Genomic DNA, 18,926 nt, shown 5'->3' with positions numbered 1-18,926 from the left:
TTCTCAAAGACAGAGAAACAAAGAAATACAATGCTCTTGATACACCTATATTGTAACAAAATATACATTGCTAGGAAAAATAGATTATTTGTGCTGCCTCAGCACACTGCCTCAGATACTGAAAAATCTAGATGTGTGTTTTTAAAAATAAGAAGGCACCACATGAATTACACTCAGTGCTGACTCATTCAAAGTATAAGTCCTTTGACAGTTGTTCTTGTTCAAACACATACACAAATCCAATCTGTTAACAAAAAGGTCACAAATAAATATTGGTTTGTAATAGATCATGGGATTATCTTACAGTCAGCCCCTGTTTAGAAGTGTGCAGGAATACCTGACTGAGAATTGCTAAGCAGATCAAAGAAGCAATATGCAATTTATGTTAGTGAATTAGTGGATTGCCTGTTTTCCTTACTATGGAGATCAGAAGGTGCCAAGTATTACCTTATTCAAGTGTGTTGGTGAAGTAGGCATATCTATCTATCTATCTATCTATCTATCTAAAGTAGCTGGCACAAGTTACTACAGCAATTAATGAATTTGCAGTTGCCAATCAGGAATTTGATCTATATAATATTCCTCCTAAATCAATAATTGAAATTTCACTAAATCCACCAGTTTTATCTGACCTGATCTATTTTGTGCCTTTGTAATATAGTTACAGTTGTGTCACCTGCATGCCATGCTGAAGACATCATGGTAGATTGTGTGGGTTTGGCACTCCCACGGGAAATTTTAGCATCTTGAAACTGTTCAATGTCATGCTCTCTGTGGACTTTATCATTTGGTTTCTTTAGAAAAATTATATCTGCTTCAGCACATCTTTCACTGAAGTCTTCATCTGTCTTCAGGCTAAGAGCCAGGACTAAGTGAAAATAGAGTTTTGTAATGCTATTTACAGTTACAAACAATGTTTCCATGGAAGTTTCTGCAAAGGAGAAATAAACTGAGAGGGTATGTATGATGCAATCGCAAAATAAATCACAACATACATTTGTGAAATAGCGATATGTGGCTTAAAGTACCGTCTTTGCTGATGTACTTTCTTTACCTAATTTCACAGTCAAGCTGCCATTTTAAGAAATGGAAGGTCTTTGTTAACTTCCCAGAATCAACATGCTTACAATATTATAATAATATAGCCAGCCATGCTGAATAATGGCCATAAAAATTATTCTGGCAGCTGCCAATTTCTGCACCAAAATTTAAACGTTTGCTTAAACTACACAAAGGTCATAGAAATGTGCCCAGTTTGAATTAAAAGTTAAAAGAAATTGAAAAAAATCTATTATTAATTCTGTAGCAATTTTATTATTTATGTATTCATGGTTCTCATGTGCAATGGTTCTTTTATTGTTCAACCTGCCTTAGCTAAACTGAGAAAACATTTCTAAAGCTTTTTTTTTTCTATATGACTTTTGTATGACAGCTTTTTTTTTTTTTTTTTTTTTAAATATGGGACCACTCTGTGGGTTCTTCCTGAGAAACTTGAGAAATTTTGCTTGCTAGAAAATGGCAGGCTTATCTGATAGATTATAGGACATACTGCATAACGTAGCAGAAGAAAAGAAAGTGAAAGATGTGAAGCTTCTCTTGTGCTCACCTGATTAATCTATGTCATTAACTAATTAATCAGTCCTAAGCATCCATAAGGCTGTGATGACTGAGATGCTGGGAAGCTAGGAAGGAAATGCCGTATAATAACCCACTTACAAATGGTTTTTGTAAACCCAATCAGCAACTTCTGACAACAAGTCAGGCTTACTGATAGTTCTCTTTTCTTACTTCTTTTTTCTCCATAATGCATGTGTGTAACATGTAATGGGGACAGGTTCAGCTGAAAAGCTTAGTATCAGCTTAATGACTTTAATTTTCCAGTGGCTTTATCCTAACTGTACCCATGTGTATGCAAAACTTGAAACGCCACCAGGAGAAATCCAGCAGTTCTTTAGCTCTTACATCATCTCCAGCATTGCAATCAAGTCTGCAAATTCTCACAGCTAAGAGGGGCCATATTTTGAAAAGTTCAATCTCAGACACAATCACTATGTTTGTCTTATAGAGGGTGATTAAAAGAATGAGATCATCTTCTCAGGTTAACTCATCTGCCTTAGGTTCCAAATCAATGAACACCTGACAAATCTTATCTCCATCTTCAGTTTGGCCCATTCCTCATACAGTGGTGGCTGAGCTGTTCATGGAACAGATGTTTTGTGAAACACCTGACTTGATGTCAGTACAGTGCTCTACAACAAATTAAAATCAGTGGTAGGTTTACCTCAGGTGTGCTGCAGACAACTGCAGAGGGATTTGCCAGCTATGGTCAACACCCCTTCTAGCAACCCGATTCTTGTGCAGGACACCACCAACTGGTATTTGAACACGGCAACTACAGCCTAGAGATCTCAAAATAATGCAGAACTGAGTTGGTCATTGTTGGTTTTAATGTAGTGGCCTATGGACTGGTGCAGCTAAAAAACAAAACAGTTCCATTCAGCAACAAACAACATTTCTGCTACTAAGAAAGTGCTTTCTGGTGGCCCAGCAGACCAGAAGACTGGTAATTCCAATCACTTGAGCTGGCAGATCTGAGTTTGGCTGTGACCATTGTCGGAACCCTTGGGTTACTCTGTCTGTGCTGGTATTACCATGTTGTGTAGGAATTATCCTTCTAGAAACAACCTGCTGGGTTTTTGTCACCACAGCTAAGCAAATCACCTGCCACAATCCTTCCTAGAGAGACATGGAAGATCTCCTGTGCCTTTATTGATGGAGGCCTAGCAGTGTTCAATGGAATCAGTAACTCTTCCTCAGAAAGGCTGTGTTAGCTGCTGGTGGGTTGTGCTGGTTTGAGCCATAGTTCAACCCAGAGCATACAGCCAGCCTGAGCTGAAAGAAGAGTTGGGGTTTTTGAGTGAATGGGTTAAAAGCAGGAAAAGCACTCACATTGTGAGTCTAATGAACTCTGCTATAAAATTAAACTGAGGAAGGCAAAATGTCACTCAAGAGAATGCTTGTTGGGATTTAATTCTGGAAATAACGGAGACTGTGATATGAAAAAATTTCTCTCCAGGATCCAGTTTTGTTTGCTGTTATCATTATTTTACTAGAACATAGAGACTAACTGACCATCAGCAGCGGGAAAGTACATGCTTGGAAAGAGGGGACAGGTAGCTATATGACACATGGGTCATTCAAGTGTTTAGGCTACATTGTCACAGAAATGCACCTAGAGATCAGCCATGCCCTGGCCTTACCCTGTGATATTTGTCCAAAAGTGTTGTCTTTCTGTCTCAGCTATTTCAGAGGGCCCAAAGGTTCCATCAGAGAGGGGAATGAAAGGTGAACATGCAAAAACATCATTATTCCCCTCCTTGCACAGAACTTAACAAACCATGTTTGTTGAGGGTTACTATGTAGCTGTGCTGTAGCTATGTGCTTTTATGAAAAACAGTCTCATTTCTAATCTATTTAATATATTTCTGATCCTTTTCCACGCTTGAGCCCTGTAATTGGGGGTTGGAATACCTGGAAAGCTGGTCCTGGTTACAGGCACACATAGTGACAAGTAAATGATTACATTTTCTCTATCCCCACCTCTGAGCTGGGGATTTTCCACTACAGTCTCTTTGCTAAGGGAAAGTTTTAAAATGGTAGCAGAGTCTCAAGCTGTCTGATTTTAGTGCTGATAGAATGGTACTTGATTTGCTTGACTAAGGAAGCTGCTGGCAAAAAAATGTTGCAATTGGCAATTTACTTGTCTCCATGCATATTTTGGCTCCATATCAAGATTCTGAAGTGTTTTCCAGACAAGTGCAGAATAATCAGTACATCTGCCACACAGGCAAATGTAAAGTTGATGAAAATATTTTATTTATAGAAGCTAATGCAAAAATGTAGTTTGATGTGTTACAAATGTCAGTTCTAATACTACTAATTAGAGCTATAATCTCATTGTGGAATGAAAAGATTTTTCTCATTTACTGAGACTGTATTCTTTTTTTTTAAAATCCAGGGTTAGGGCTTCCGGTATCAGAAACCTTTCTTACACAAATAATATTAAACACAGGACATCTTATAGGTGTAAATATTTGAGACTTAGTCTCCCTCTCACCCTCAAATATAAAAGTTTACATGAAATGCCTTCTGAATGCAGATCACAAAAATAAAAGATGGAAGCAGTATTCATTACTAAATTACTGAAGATTACTTGTCATATATTTACACTCTTACAAGCATTCTTATTTTTTTTTCTAATGGCAAGTATATATTCTTTCTCTGCATGCAGCAGGTTTATACTACATATCATTTTTTATAGGCTACACAGGGCTTTTTTTGAAAGAAAAATCAATCATACAATTAATTTGGATAAATATACAGCAATCTTAAATCATACAAAAAGTATTTCTAGTCTAGCCTGACTTTTTATTTTTCATCTTAAATACATAAAATAAAAAACACAGGGAAGATACTATTAAGTGCAAGTAAAGGTATCAGATTCTAACTCTTATTGCCAGCAGACTGGCCATCCTAAAAATAATTTGTAAAATTCAAGTCAGAAAAAAGTGTAATTTAAATGAAGACTTGGAAAATACAAGAAAAGAATGTTGATTTAGTTCTAGTTGAACAACCTGCCCCTACGTGACAAAGCTTTTCATTGCATATATATCTATATCCATAGCACAAGCTCATGCTTAAATCCCATTTATTTCAACAAGATTTAAGCATACGCTTAAGTTCTTTGCTCAATTACAGTCCCAGTACAGCTGGTGTGTAAAGCCAAAATACCATATAATATAAAGTAACTGACATTATGATTTCAGCTTTCCTCATCAATTTCACTTCCAAAGTTCATCCTTAAAAAAATTGAGGAGTCCCTTAATTTTCTGCTGACACTTGTGACTAAGTTGAAACACGGTTGTTGTTATCAGCAATTTAAAGGATAATGATGTATGGAAAGGAGTTTAATAATTCTAACTCATTAAAAAGCTTTATAAAGTGACAAACCATGAGATCCTTCTGAGTGACTGGATAGAAATCTAGTTTCTTTCTGTCAAATCCCCAATATTAGCTGAGAATGTTCCATCAAAGTTTCTTTGGAGTACTTCTTACAGTCTGCTACAAAGAGCAAGATAGACAATAATAGTTTGCATGTATTTTTAAGCCAGCTTTATTTTCAAGTTTTCATACCTCACACATTCTGTATATTGCTGGGAGAATTATTCCACAGATTGTTGAAGTCACATCTATTTATCCATCTAAAAACTGAGCTTCTTGTTTGTTATAATTGCCAGTGAAATTCACATATAAAGAAAGTTCAAAAGTCTTAATACACATGCATACTTATTTTCCACATCTTCTTTATGTGTAACTGTTAAGTGTATTTTTTCTACTTTGATTCTTCAGAATTTTAATTTTACTTCAAAACTTTTTAAAGGTTTTCTATTCCATTGCTTCAATTCATTTAAGTTCTTTCAGGAGGGAATATGAAAGTAAAGGATACAAAGAAGCAGGAACATAGTATTACATACCCTTAAACAGGTAAGAATTTAGAATTGAGAAAAATTTACATCATCTCATTAACACTGAAAATTTAATAAAAAAATTTCATTTATTGAATTTCAGAAAATGTACTTGCGTAAAATCTAATGCTACAATGTGGTCAAGTTGATTATTTTGATCTTCTACAGCCTGTTGTATTTGACACTTAAAATTCAAAAGTTGTATTTAGTAAGCTTGGATATTTCCAGCCTGCTCTTTAATTAGATCCATTTTAAATGAATTTTTTTTAAAAGATCAGATGCATATTCTGGCTGCACTGTGAAGTGCTCACTCTTGAAGTCAGCGTTTGCTGTGCTGGAGCGTGCTGCATGTGGTTCAGTCCAGTTTGGCAGTACCATTCCTTAAAATCACAAGTAATGGGTCAAAACCTGGCTGAGAGTGTCAGGCCCTACTGGATTTCAGTCATAATGGCTTTCTTCCAGACTAGATGATATTTCTGGGACAATATGACTCCTGGTTCCTGTCCCTTGTATACATAAGGTAACTAATTGTACATATGTAATGCATCTACAAGGCTTCAAATGTATTAACTGCAGGGTCTATAACAGTTTTGAGAGATTCTTTTTATCTCTTTGCTATGTTTCATGCACGTTTTTAGCATCCTGGTTTAGTATTCTTGACTGTTTAAAGTAATATTATGTCTAATTTTTCAAGGCCTTCAAAAAGTACAAGTTATAACACAAAGGAAAATCTATTATCAAAAGCACCTTTGAAGTAACAAGTTTTAGCCCTAATGAAAAAAACTTAACTGCTCAGACATTGACTGTTAGTGAATTTTTTCCTTTTAAAATAATGGTAAGTTTATTATCTTCAACCTTTCAATCTCTAAATAGGTTTCTCCCCTTCCGATGCACTGTCAGAACTTTGAACTTCAGCTCTCCCTTCTGCCATAAATATGTGCATTTGGTTTTCTTTTTGTATAGTTTGTTCCTTCCCCAAATTTCAAAACACACGAATGGCTCCAACAATACTTGTGATGTAATTTTGTCTACACAATTTAAAACAACAGTTCTATAGCCAGTTGTTATTGAAGATTTGACTAAAGTTCCCACTCTGACCAAAAGAACATTTAATCTGTTTGTTCTCTGCTTAGATTAAAGTCAACGTCTTTTTTCCTAGACCTGTGTGAGAAAAACACAACTTAGCTTCTGGGAGAGATAAAAGCTGTACTTATCTACATACACAAATGAGCAAAAGGTCAGCTTTGAGTCTAAAACCCAGCCTGAATCAGCTGAAGTGGGATGGAAAACAAACCATACACCGACACCAGGAAAAGTGAAGAAAAGGGACTTGAACACTCTAAGATGGGGGGAAGAGTAGTTTCAGTAGACTGAAAGTGTGGAAGGGAGAAAAGAAATGTACAGGAAACCCTCAGTCACTGCAGGCAAGAGAGCTACGATAGGGGCAACAAAAGACTTCAAGATGCAGTTGTGGGTTCTAGAACTCCTAAATTATGGATGGATGGAGTGAGAGGGTACAACTGAGCACACACCCACGAGGGAATGATAGCAGAAGCAAGAAGAGCCTTATGAAGAACAGTTGCACATTTATCTAGATGGGAAGGGAGAGCCTTTCCACAGTAATTATGATAAACAGTGAAACCTCAACATAGCTTCGTATAAGAACCAATTCTTTGGTGCCTTTGTCCTTTAAAGCTCAGAAAGGACGAAAGCAGAACATGTAGCCAATATTCACCAGATAATTTTTACCCAAATCTAGTTTTAATGGACATGTTGAAAAGGTGGACCTTTTAAAATTCCTGTGCAATAATGAAGTTTACTTTATTGAACGTCGTAATATCTATTTATAAATTATACTTATGTTTCCTGCAACTTCTGCAATTTTTTGTTTAAGACTTTGAGTCTATCAATATAAACATACCAATATGATGCCATGATTTCTATACAATTTTAATATATCCATTTAAATACAGTGACATCCATCTGTGGTGCCCCACCCTTAAGGGGAAAGGAAGCATCAAAGATTCGTAGATGCTGGTGGTAGAAAGGAAAAGAATTCAGAGGATCCATAGAAACTTAAGAAGTTTTATTAGTATATTACACACTGGGCATGGGCATTGCTAAAAATCAGTCCCTGATCTCCTTGTCTAAGCACACAGAAGTGGGTTTTGAACAAAAGGGTGGGGTGAAAGGGAAGAGAGACAGATGGATTAAAGAGTTGGAGAGAGAAGAAAAGGAAGAATGTGAGAGAGAGATCACCAATCCCAGCTCCAGAGCTGACCCAGCTGGGTGCTCCAGTGTCCTGGGACCCATGTACACCCAGATTGGTGGTGGTGCCTTTTTACAGATAAGTTTTCCCTACCCTGGAGATAAATTTCTCTCTTTCTATGCAAATCAGTTCTCATGAGCAGTTCACTCTTTCAGACCTTTCTGGAAATGGGTCAGGGGCTTTGGGGGTCTTGGGTGGTCCTGATCCCCCCTACAGTCCATGGCCACATTATGGCCTCATTCCTGCTGTGCTGTGCTGTGTTGTGCTTATCTCCAGGAGCCAGAACAAGGACATTTGCTGCGTAAGTTCTGCCCTTGCTGTGTATGTCTCCTTCTGCAGCCACATCCTGTTCTTTCTCACAGCATGTTCTTACCAACAATCCTTGGTTGGCCCCACAGCTATCCAGTTAACCATGTTTGAGATATATCCCCGTATCTTCCAGGCTTCTGCAACACCACTAATTACAATTAAAAAAAAACAAACTTAAAAATGATAAAATTTGAGAACATATAATAAGTACTTCCTTTATACCCTATTTCAAGCCTTACAAAAATTAGACTCTTTTGCAATTATTACAAGATGCTTAAGAGCCTTTCTAATTGTAATACTTTAATCCATCTGGGTCCCTTGTTCATCTGACAATAATCTTGTCCCTTAGAATCTTAAAACGCTCTAAGAACAGCCTATGAGCTGCTAAAAAACTGTAAATGTCTCTCTTTAGACAAAGTTCTTTTTCTTTACAGCATCCTATTAATCAGGTGTTATTTTAATGTCCACAAATATCTTTTAAAATTTATAGACAAAGTCCAGATTAGTTAGAGAATGTAAACTGGGTAGGAAAATCATGAGAGAAGCGAGGAACTGACTGAATTTTTAACTGCTTAATGACAGAAACTGGTTTGTTATAATATTAATAGTTTCAAGAAGGGACCAACACGATGTCAAGTGTCTCTTCCTTAACATTAAGAAGTATTACAATCTTGTATGAAAAACATCCTGGATTTCCCATTCAGTTTTCCTTCAGGAAACTGAGGGTGGAGTGGTTTATAAATGGAACTGTGTTTTAATATCTAAGTTATGGCCATTTTCCTAATTTATGTGAAAATTTTTTAACGATGGAGAATTTATGTGCTATACAAAAAGAGACATTTTGCCATGATATTGCCATGTTGGAGCTTTTCTAGTCAGCCTTAGCAATAATTTATTTGCAAAACCCAAAGGAGATTGTTATCTATCCCCCAACCATCCAGAGACCTTCAACCAGAAAGAAAAGATACCACAACCACTCCATAACTGCTGCTGAGATTCCTTGAAAATTTGTCTTCTACTGGTGTACAGGAAAAAAGATAGCATTCAGACATGCAGGCAGTAGATTTTGTATCTGGTGATTAACTGTTCCAACTGCACAGAGAGGAACGTCTAATAAAATATCTGAGCATTGGAAAGTCGTTCTGAAAGATGCCACCATTTATTTTTTAGTTTCAAGATACATATTATCCTCCACTTCTCCGCTCTAGTAGGACCCCACCTGCAGTACTGTGTCCAGATCTCAGACCTCCAACATATGGAGGACATGGACCTCTTGGAGCAAGTCCAGAGGAGGCCACGAAGATGTTCAGGGGGCTGGAGAACCTCTCCTACAAGGACAGGCTGGGAGAGTTGGTGCTTCAGCTGGAGAAGAGAAGGTTCTGATGAGACCTTAGAGCTGATTCCAGTACTCAGAGGGGGCCCATAGGAAAGCTGGAGAGGGACTTTTTACAGGGACAGGTAGTGATAGGACAAGGGGGAGTGGCCTTAAACTGAAATAGGACAAGTTTAGCTTAGATATTAGAAAGAAGTTCTTTACTGTGGGGGTGGTAAGGAACTGGCACAGGTTGCCCAGAGAAGATGTGGATACCCTATCCCTGTGAGTGTTCAAGGCCATGTTGGATGGAGCTCTGAGCAACGTGGTGTACTGGAAGGTGTCCCTGCCCATGGCAGGGGATTGGAACAAGATAATCTTTAAGGTACCTTCCAACCCAGGTCATTCAATGATTCTATGCCTATGGTCTCACTGAAATAAATTTTACCTGTTACACCAGCTGGAGCAGGCAGGGTAGGTATTCTATATTGGTTCTACACCTGTTATTATGAAGGTGATAATGATTGTATTCTAACATTCTGAACCACACAGCTCTTTTAAGGCTGAACCCAAAGCAGCCTGGCTCTATAAAATATGTGTTAATATGTGTAGAAAGAAGCTGTATACAGTATGTGCCTCCACATTCCCACTTTGTTTCATTTCTGTCAAATGTAAATTTGTGTTTGAGAATGCAAGAAAGCACATGACAACAAGCCCTACACTGTTCTAAGAACTGACAAAAAGTTTAAATTGATTTTGTTTCCAAGATTGCTGAATTTAGTGATCTTACATGTTCCACACTCACTGCAATAAATGAAACTCTCTGGTCTGAAATCAGAAGACATAGTTCAATTTTACCTTTTCACCAGTTTAAAACTGTTGTACTGAGTTAGAGGAAGCTGATATTCCTTTCTCTATCCTTTTGCAAAGTCAGATAAATGCACTTCTAGAAAAATTTAATGCTATGATTTTGTTTCCTACAGATCAAACTAAGAGCTGATATGAGACTGAAGAATCTCCACAATGGTACTATGAGGGTTATCAGGGAACCCACATTTCCAGAGGAAATAACAACAATATTTTGAGAGCTGGGAATTTTTCTGTAATTATACAATTCAATAGGATTCATCTGTTTTCCATACAACTTGAATTTTGGCCTTACAACAGGGACAGGGAAAATGCAACTCTTAGCTTTTGAATAAACCCAGACCCAAGGTATGAACAGTTTTTATGCCATGATTGGATTTTTAGTGAAAGTCATCAGGATTATTTGCTTTGAGGTTTTTATCAAAACCGTGATACTTTTAAGTGAGTTTCCTCTTGCATTTTTGTTTGAATTCTCAGTGTATGCAAACCTTACGCAAACTGCGGCCAGACCGAAGTCAGAACCCTTGCCAGCAAAAACTGCTGAGTTTCAAACAGCTTTAAATATTTTACAAGGTCTGAATCTTTGTTTGCTCTCATTTGAAAGAACTGTTAGGATACTGCTCACAGTTTGCCTGACCTCAGCCAGTAATTTGGAAGGTTTACTCTCAGGCATACCTGTAACTTTCCACTTCACACTCAGTCTCAACTACTTGGGAAGAGCTGAGGGGGCAATATGTGAAAGGAGAGTCTCAGCCTACATGAAAAATGGCATTGCTTCTTCACAAGTCACTGGGAGGTTAGAAATAGAGTTCTTGAGTGCTCACAAATCAATGCCCAGAAGGATAAACAAAGCAACATACTGTGTGGGGCTGGGTACCTATCACACTAGAGAGCATGAGACAACACTGTAAGAACCAGGCCATCATGTGTAGACTAGAAAGCTGTATTATCAAAAGTCACTTAGTCTGAGAAGCAAATAAATAATGGCACAAACCCTAAATGCAGGTGATGGACTATACCCACTCGTAGTGTTAGCAGAAGGTATCTATGCTTATTCTTCCAACTTTGTAATTCCTGGGTATCAGTAATGAAGTAGCAATAACAGTAATTATCAATTAAAAATTTGTAACTTCAAAGACAACCGCACCAGTTAAGTGGCAAGGAACTCTAATTTGAGCAGATTACATAGTCAAACAGAAGAAAACTGAAGTCACAAATATGCATACCTACTGGCTTTTTAAAAGGCTAATTTTGTATTGCCAAAAAATCAGTGAATGAAAAATTTGGAAAAAAACCCCAATTTTCTGATAAATGTGGCAGCAGCAATGATCTGTATGTACATCTGTATCTATATACAAAAATATATACTCTAATGAAAGGAACAGGAAACTGTCAGCAAGAAAAATAAACTAAAATCTGGAGATAATGATACAATTTTCATGCAAAACCTAGGAAAGGATATCATACAAATGAAGCAGGGGAGAAGTCAGACGATCAGTGTAATTTGCACTTAAAGTTTTAACAAGCTAGAGAGTTCAGAGTTATCTGAACCATAACTGTTGATTTTCAGTAACTGTTGGAACACTGGAAAAGTTCCAGAAATCAGGGAAGAAAACTAATGCTTCACATGCATTTAAAAGGTTGGCAGTCCAGATAATTGCGTGTTTATCCACTTGAAACTGATTCTTACAAAATCAATCACAATGCAAATTAATTAATAGAGAATTTTCAGATGGTACTAAAAATGTCTGTCAATACAACCATAAGGAAAATAAAGCCTGACTACACAAGTGACTTTTTTTACTAAGATGCCAAGATTGGAGTTCCTTTCTCACCCTTGTGTATGACAACTGACTCTGTACTCAGAGTTATCTCAGCCAGTTACCTGGAAGAAAGGTAAAATTATCATTGTTAAAACCTGTAGATGACACAGTTTGGAGGACTGGTAAGCAACAGTCCGGATGGGTCACTAGGACAGAATGGGAGCAAGAGTTGAGATTTTAATACAAGAGTCAGTCAATTCCTTGTGCCTGAAGGTTGTTCCTGACATGGGAAAATAGGAAAATCCCTTTATGCTAGGGAAAACAAAAAAAAGAAAAAAGAATTATAAGAAATTGAAGAAATTGTGGACAAGAAACTTTAATCTGATGAGATGGCAGGTGGAAAGTTTGCCAATATGGGAAGACCATGGTCAAATAGAGGGACGGAAACATGGCTTTCAGTGTCAGCATCTTTAAGGGATTTGCTCAAGCAAATGATGTTGCAGAGGTAATGAGGCTTGATATCAAGACATACAATTGTGAATGCTAACAAAAAGGGGTGTCAAACAAGTAGAAGTAACCATAAACACTAAAAGTAGCTTAAATACATGAGACAAGGAAGGAGAAATATAAATCTCCCAGTTTGCACTAAAATGGAAAAGTTGAGGTGTAGAAGGCTTAAAGGTCAACCAATACTGAGATCCTACTTCAAGAAAAAGGAAATATTTTCTACTAAAAAGCACTGAATGCATAACCCTGGGCGGGGACATAATACTATCACGAGTGTTCAGATAAAATAAAGACAAACTGGTGATGTCTGAGGAGTGGACAGCTTGCAAATCTTGGTCAAGTCTTCATAGTTCAGATCTGAACAAAATTAATCCTGCTATCAAAGACTCACAGGAAAAAGGGCTCTTGTTTTGGAACATTAAGGCCCTGCATGACCATCCTTGCCACTTTCTCCTTCCTCCCTTACTGTTTTGTGTTTATGCAGCACAGTGGAGGAAGGCAACAACAGAATCAGAGTCACAGAAGTAACAGTCAAAACCACGACATGAAAGCCTTTCAGGATGGTGTGGGAGGCCTGTGTAGCTTGTCCAGGAATTTTCATAGCAGAATATTGGGGGGAAAAAAACACAAACAAAAGTGAAGGAATCTTGGGAAATTTTATCATGTCTCCATTGTATCTTAAGCAGTCTTTCCTTTTCCCTTTTCTCATACTCCCAAGCCATATATAATTTTTTTCTTCATACTTAGCAACTCCAAGACACTGTTGTTTTTCTAACCATCCTCATTTCTAGAGCTTTTGTTCTCTTATTTCTCAAAATTTTGCCTTAAAAAACATTTTCCTGGAAATGCTTCATGCCCTTTTACTGCTTATTTCTCTTTGCTACTTCTCTGCTGATCTGCTACATTCTTTTAATTGTATCTGCTTTAAATAATAATACTTTAAGGATCATTAACATGATCTTATTGAGTGATTCACAAATGCTTACTGGCATGCATTTTGGTTTGCAATCATGAGTTGTACAGGTTAAAAACCTCTGCCCATCAAACAGCAACGGAGATGTCTTCTGATCACAAAGCAGCCTGCTAATCAGCACATTCAGGATAAAAACAATTTGCTGTGAATAAAAGAAACGATTTATTACATATTAACAACTATTAACTAATAAAACAAAAAATACTGATATTTGCCATACATATGACTACCAATCTCATTTACAAATATGCCTAAGTGAAATTATTTCAATTTAAAACAAATATTTATGCTTTTGGTAACATGTCTGCTCATCATTCAAATTATTACATCCTCATATTTCTCACTAGAACTGTAAAAAAAATTTTTTTTTATTAAACAGGATTAGATTAGGTTAGGTTAGAAAAAAGCAGATTGGTTATCTTTAGTAAAGTAAAGGTTATATATTTCAACTACCATAAAGAATTGCAAAACTTCAGTGTGTGTAGGGTTAAAGGGTGGAAATGTGCTGTAACTTGCAGTGGAAATTTCCACTGCATGCTTTATTGGCAGAGGAATGAGCCTTACCCATGGTAAGGGGGGCTGGGAGTGTGGTCTCTTCATAAACACATTGGAATGCTGTGTCACGATATTTTTCCTTCCAGTTTTCTGACCAGTTTTTGGTTTTGGTCCCCCTGAGTTTTCCAGGGTCACAATGCACACTGATCCACTAAAACCTGAGGGACATTTTCCTGAGGACAAACTGCAGGATCGTATCAGGCTCCTCTACTGTTTTCTCATGCTGGTGCATTGCACTCCCTGTAGCATTCTCCAATCTTTGTCACCCATTCACTCAGTCACCCTTTTTATTATTGAATGTAACACTGTCTTTTTTCAAACTCTGTAAAGCAAATACATAATTATGGGTATGGGAAAAAGTGTAAGGACAAAACCTGTTCTTCTGTCTGTACAACAGTAGTTACTGTGCTTCTAAACTAGTAATTGGTTAGAGGATACAAGAGGGAAGTTAGGAATACTTGGAGAGAAGTTACCTAGAAGGTCAAAAAAGCTCACTACTGGAACTCAAGGTGTTCAATTTATTTGTCAATGATCTGGAAAAGGTCTTATGTAGTGAAGCAGCAGATTGTGCAGCATTGATATTTGTAACAGTCAAGATTAAAGGAACTGCGAAGGAACTGCTAAAATACACAATGTTTGTGCGTTGAAAGGACAAACACAAGATAGGAAAGGGTTAACAGAATTTTAAAAAGTCACTATGTAGATGTACAGATACGGGCTTAATTAAGTTTTTGGCATAAGTAATAAAACTTTAGTCAATGTGAATAGTTATCCAAAAGTGGGAATCAGAACATAACACAACCCTGTGAATTACGATGAAAGGAAAAAAGAAAAATAGATGGTTAGGCCTCTTTATAAATCCATCTTGATAATAAATCCTGAATTTTGATCACAGTTCCTTTCTCACTGCCAAATTGAATATGTTGGAAACTGAAAAGGTATAAAGAAATGAATGACAGAGAGATATGGTTTTCTCATGAAAAGAACCTGAGCAAAGAAGGACTTTTCATCTTAAAAAAAGAAATATATCAAAATTACTCAAAATCATTATTTGACTGAGAGTAAATAGACAACAGATCACAGAATAATAGAATGGTTTGTGTTGGAAAGGACCTTTAAAGGTCATCTAGTGGCTACCCTGGAGGTGTTTAAGGCCAGATTGGATGGGGATTTGAGCAATCTGATCTGGTGAAATATATCCCTGCCCATGTCAGGGTGGTTGGATTTAGATGATCTTCAAAGATCTCTTCCAGCCTAAACTATTCTATAATTCTGTGATCTTGTGACTAGGTGAAAGTTTAGATCTCATGAGGAACCCTCCAAGCACTCCCATCACTTGGAACAAATATAACAAATTACCTATTAAAAAAAATAACATATACCTTTAAAAAAAACAAAAAAACCAAAAAAACCCAAAAATATTATTAAAATATTTCACCTATAGCAAATGAAAGTTATTCAGAAATACAGATTTCTTTGGGTTTGATCTGAAAATCTTGCAAAGGCTGGGTAAGTTTATGCCCAGTTAATGACTTGGGGGATAATGGGTAGGGATGTTCTGTAGGTCATGCCCAGCTAATATGTGACCTAATGAGCAGAGACATCTTCAGCTAGATCAGGTTGCTCAGAGCCTTGTCCAACCTGGCCTTGGATGTTTCCAGGGATGGGGTATCCATCACCTCTTCAGGCGACCTATTCCATTGTCTCACCACCCTCATTGTTTAAAAAATTCTTCCTTACATCTAGTCTCAATCTACCTTCTTTTTGTTTAGAGCCATTACACTTTGTCCTGTTGCAACAGACACAGCTAAATGGTCTGTCCCCATCTTTCTTGTAGGCCACTTTTAAATACTGAAAGGCCACAATAGGGTGTCCTTGTAGCCTTCTCTTGTTAAGGCAGAACAACCCCAATTCTTTTAGCCTTTTCTTATAAGAGAGGTGCTCTGATCTTCTTGTGTCTCTCCTCTGGGCTCACTCCAACAGGTCCATGTCTCTCTGATACCATGATGATTTTTTTTGCCTTTTCCTTTTACATACCTTTCATGTATTCTCAGTGTCCTTAGCACACATACTTGTAATTCTTTAAGCCTGATATCTTAGCATAGTCCTGGAATTCTGCTAGGCCAGAACACCACATATCCTGAAGGCCTCACAGCTGGAGGCCAGAAAGCCTTGTGCTATCTTGAAAAGCCAAGGCCCTCTCTAGAACGTATTCTGTAAACTAAGATTAGGCCCATCTGGGGGGGAATACTTTCGAATAGGGAGATGTCACACCATTCATTTAAGCCTCTCATTGGGGAATCTTTGTCAGATATGCTAATTTGCAAAGTCTATAAAATTGTATATGCAATATATGGGGTGTGTGCATTTTGGTGTGTTCCACCTTGACAAACTGTTGCACCATAAAGATCCCTATTAAATACCAAAGTAAAAACCCTTTTATCTCTTAATTGTGTCTGACTCTTAATTCTAAGATCAGGAAAAAGGCATCACCTCCTGTGCTGGGACCCCAGAGCTGGATGCAGTGCTCCAGGTGGGTCTCAGCAGAGCGGAGCAGAGGGGCACAATCCCCTCCCTCCCCTGCTGCCCATGGGGCTCTGGATGCAGCCCAGGACACGTTTGGCTCTCTGGGCTGTGAGTGCCATGGCTGGGGCATGTCCAGCCTCTCACCCACAGCACCCCCAAGTCCTTCTGGGGAGGGCTGCTCTTCGTCTCTCCATCCCCAGGCTGGGTTGATTCCAGGCGTTGCCCCAACCCAGATGAAGCACCAGCACTTGGTCTTATTGCACCTCATGACATTCCTGTGGGCCACTTCTCGAGCTTGTCCAGGTCCCTCTGTGTTTAAGAACTTTGCAACACCTCTGGATGGCATCCTGTCATTCAGACATGTCAGCTGTACAACTCAGCTTGGTGTCATTTGCAAATTTGCACTCAATCCTTCATCTATGTCATTAACATAAATATTAAATAACACTGGTCCCAATACAGACCCCTGAGGGCACCGCTTGGCACAGATGTCCATCAGGACTCTGAGCCATTCACCACTAACCTCTGGATAGGACCATCCAACTAATTCCTCGTCCACTGAACATTCCACCCATCAAACCCATGTCTCTCCAATTTAGAGAGAAGGATCTTGTAGGTGACCATGTCAAAGGCTTTACAGAAGTCCAGAAAAATGACATCTGTAGCCCTTCCCTTGTCCACTGAGGTAGTAGTCACTTGATCATAGAAGATGACTGGGCTGGTCAGGCAGGACTTAGCCTTGGTGAAGCTGTGCTGGTTCTCCCCAATCACATCCCCGTCCTCCAAGTGCTGTAGCACACTCTCTAGGAGAATCTGTTTCATGATCTTCCCAGGCACAGAGGGGAGGGTGACAGATAATTCCCAGGGACCCTCCTTTCTTCCCTTTTCAAAGATGAGTACAATGTTTCCTCTTTTCCAGTCACCTGGGACATTACCTGACTGCCATGACTTTTCAAATATGATGGACAGCACCTTGGGAACTACATCAGCTGATACGCTCAGATCTCTGGGATGCGTGTCAGGTACTGTAGACTCACGTCTGTTCAGATTCTTTAGGAGTCTTTAACCTGATCTTCTCTTACAGTGGGAGGGACTTTACTCTCCCAGTTCCTGGATGAAGCTCCATCAATTTGGGAGATGTGGGAAGAGAGGTTGCCAGTGAAGACTGAGGAAAAATATTGTTGAGTACCTCAGCTTTCTCATCTGCTGTCACCAATTTCTCAGTTGTGCTCATCAGGGGGCTACATTTTCTCTGACCTTTCCCTTGATTCTTGGTGTCCTTTGTGAAGTTCAGCTGTAGTCAATTCTTTCCATCCCTAGACAACTGGATAGTGTCCCTATACTCTTCGCTGGATACCCATCCCTGCTTCCACTGAGCATTTCCTTCTTGCCCTTTAGTTCAAGCAGCCATGTCATTCCCTTTCCTGATTTTTTACTTATGAGGAACAAGAGCTCTGGTGCTCCCTGGAACACACCCTTCAAAATCTGCCAGCTCTGTTCCAGGCCCTTGTCTCTGAAGGCAGTTCCTCAGGGGACACCACTGGAAAACTCCTTAAACAACTCAAAGATTGCGTTCTTAAAATTTGGTGTCCTGACTTCACTCTTCTGCTGACTCATACCCCTCAGGACTGTGAACTTCACCAGTGCATGATCACTGCAGCCCTGACTGCCTCCAGTCATGTCACTGATTAGCTCGCTTGGATTGGTGACTGACAGGTCCAGTAAAGCTGGACTGTCACCTATATTAAGTAAATGCTTATTAAATATTTATCTCTCTTTGAACACTAGAGGGCACCAATGAGATCACCCAGCAGAAAAACTGATCCTCTCACGGTAAAACCGTTTGTGAGGGTAACAGTTCACTGAGGCATTTGTTGCTGTAAAGTGTTGTGGTAGTCAGTATTTTAAGGGCTTCAAAAGAAAAGTGACAAAATGCAGTGAATCCCACGAGCAGTGGTGAAGCTTTGCAGCTGCTCACTCAGAAAATACTCCGGAAAAGGATGCCCAAGCAGAGTGTTAGCTCTCTGTCTTTGAGTCTTCCACAAGAACCTTCAGCGGAGCCATACTAGAAGGAAAATTCTGAGATGAGACAAAACTTGGGGATTTCCTAACATGACAAATAAATGTTCTTGGCACTAAATGTACACACAAAATGCCACATTTAACAATAACCTGACACCAACATCTAAAACCTGTGAAACCGAGACATTTGTAACGAAAGTGAATGAACAACAGTGCTCAGAGTGCTGTAGTGAATGGGACTACATCTGGCTGGTGACTGTTCACCCTGCAGAGATGGATGTGGAGCTGGCTGGTGCTG

The 18,926-nt window shown here is 38.6% G+C and overlaps 1 long non-coding RNA gene across 2 annotated transcripts in view; it reads right to left on the bottom strand.

The window, feature by feature from the left end:
- Positions 1–7,839: 7,839 nt before the first annotated feature.
- The window catches only part of LOC125319656, a 119,414-nt gene continuing 108,327 nt past the window's right edge, over positions 7,840–18,926 (bottom strand). For both annotated transcript variants that reach the window (XR_007200846.1, XR_007200847.1), the window contains 3 exons: positions 14,090–14,402; positions 13,539–13,667; positions 7,840–8,251 (listed from right to left, as the gene is read on the bottom strand). This is a non-coding gene — a long non-coding RNA (uncharacterized LOC125319656). The remainder of the gene's footprint in view (positions 8,252–13,538; positions 13,668–14,089; positions 14,403–18,926) is intronic.

Source organism: Corvus hawaiiensis, chromosome Z (assembly GCF_020740725.1).
Source record: "Corvus hawaiiensis isolate bCorHaw1 chromosome Z, bCorHaw1.pri.cur, whole genome shotgun sequence".
NCBI classification, from domain to species: Eukaryota; Metazoa; Chordata; class Aves; order Passeriformes; family Corvidae; genus Corvus; species Corvus hawaiiensis.
This window is presented reverse-complemented; position numbering and strand designations above follow the sequence as displayed.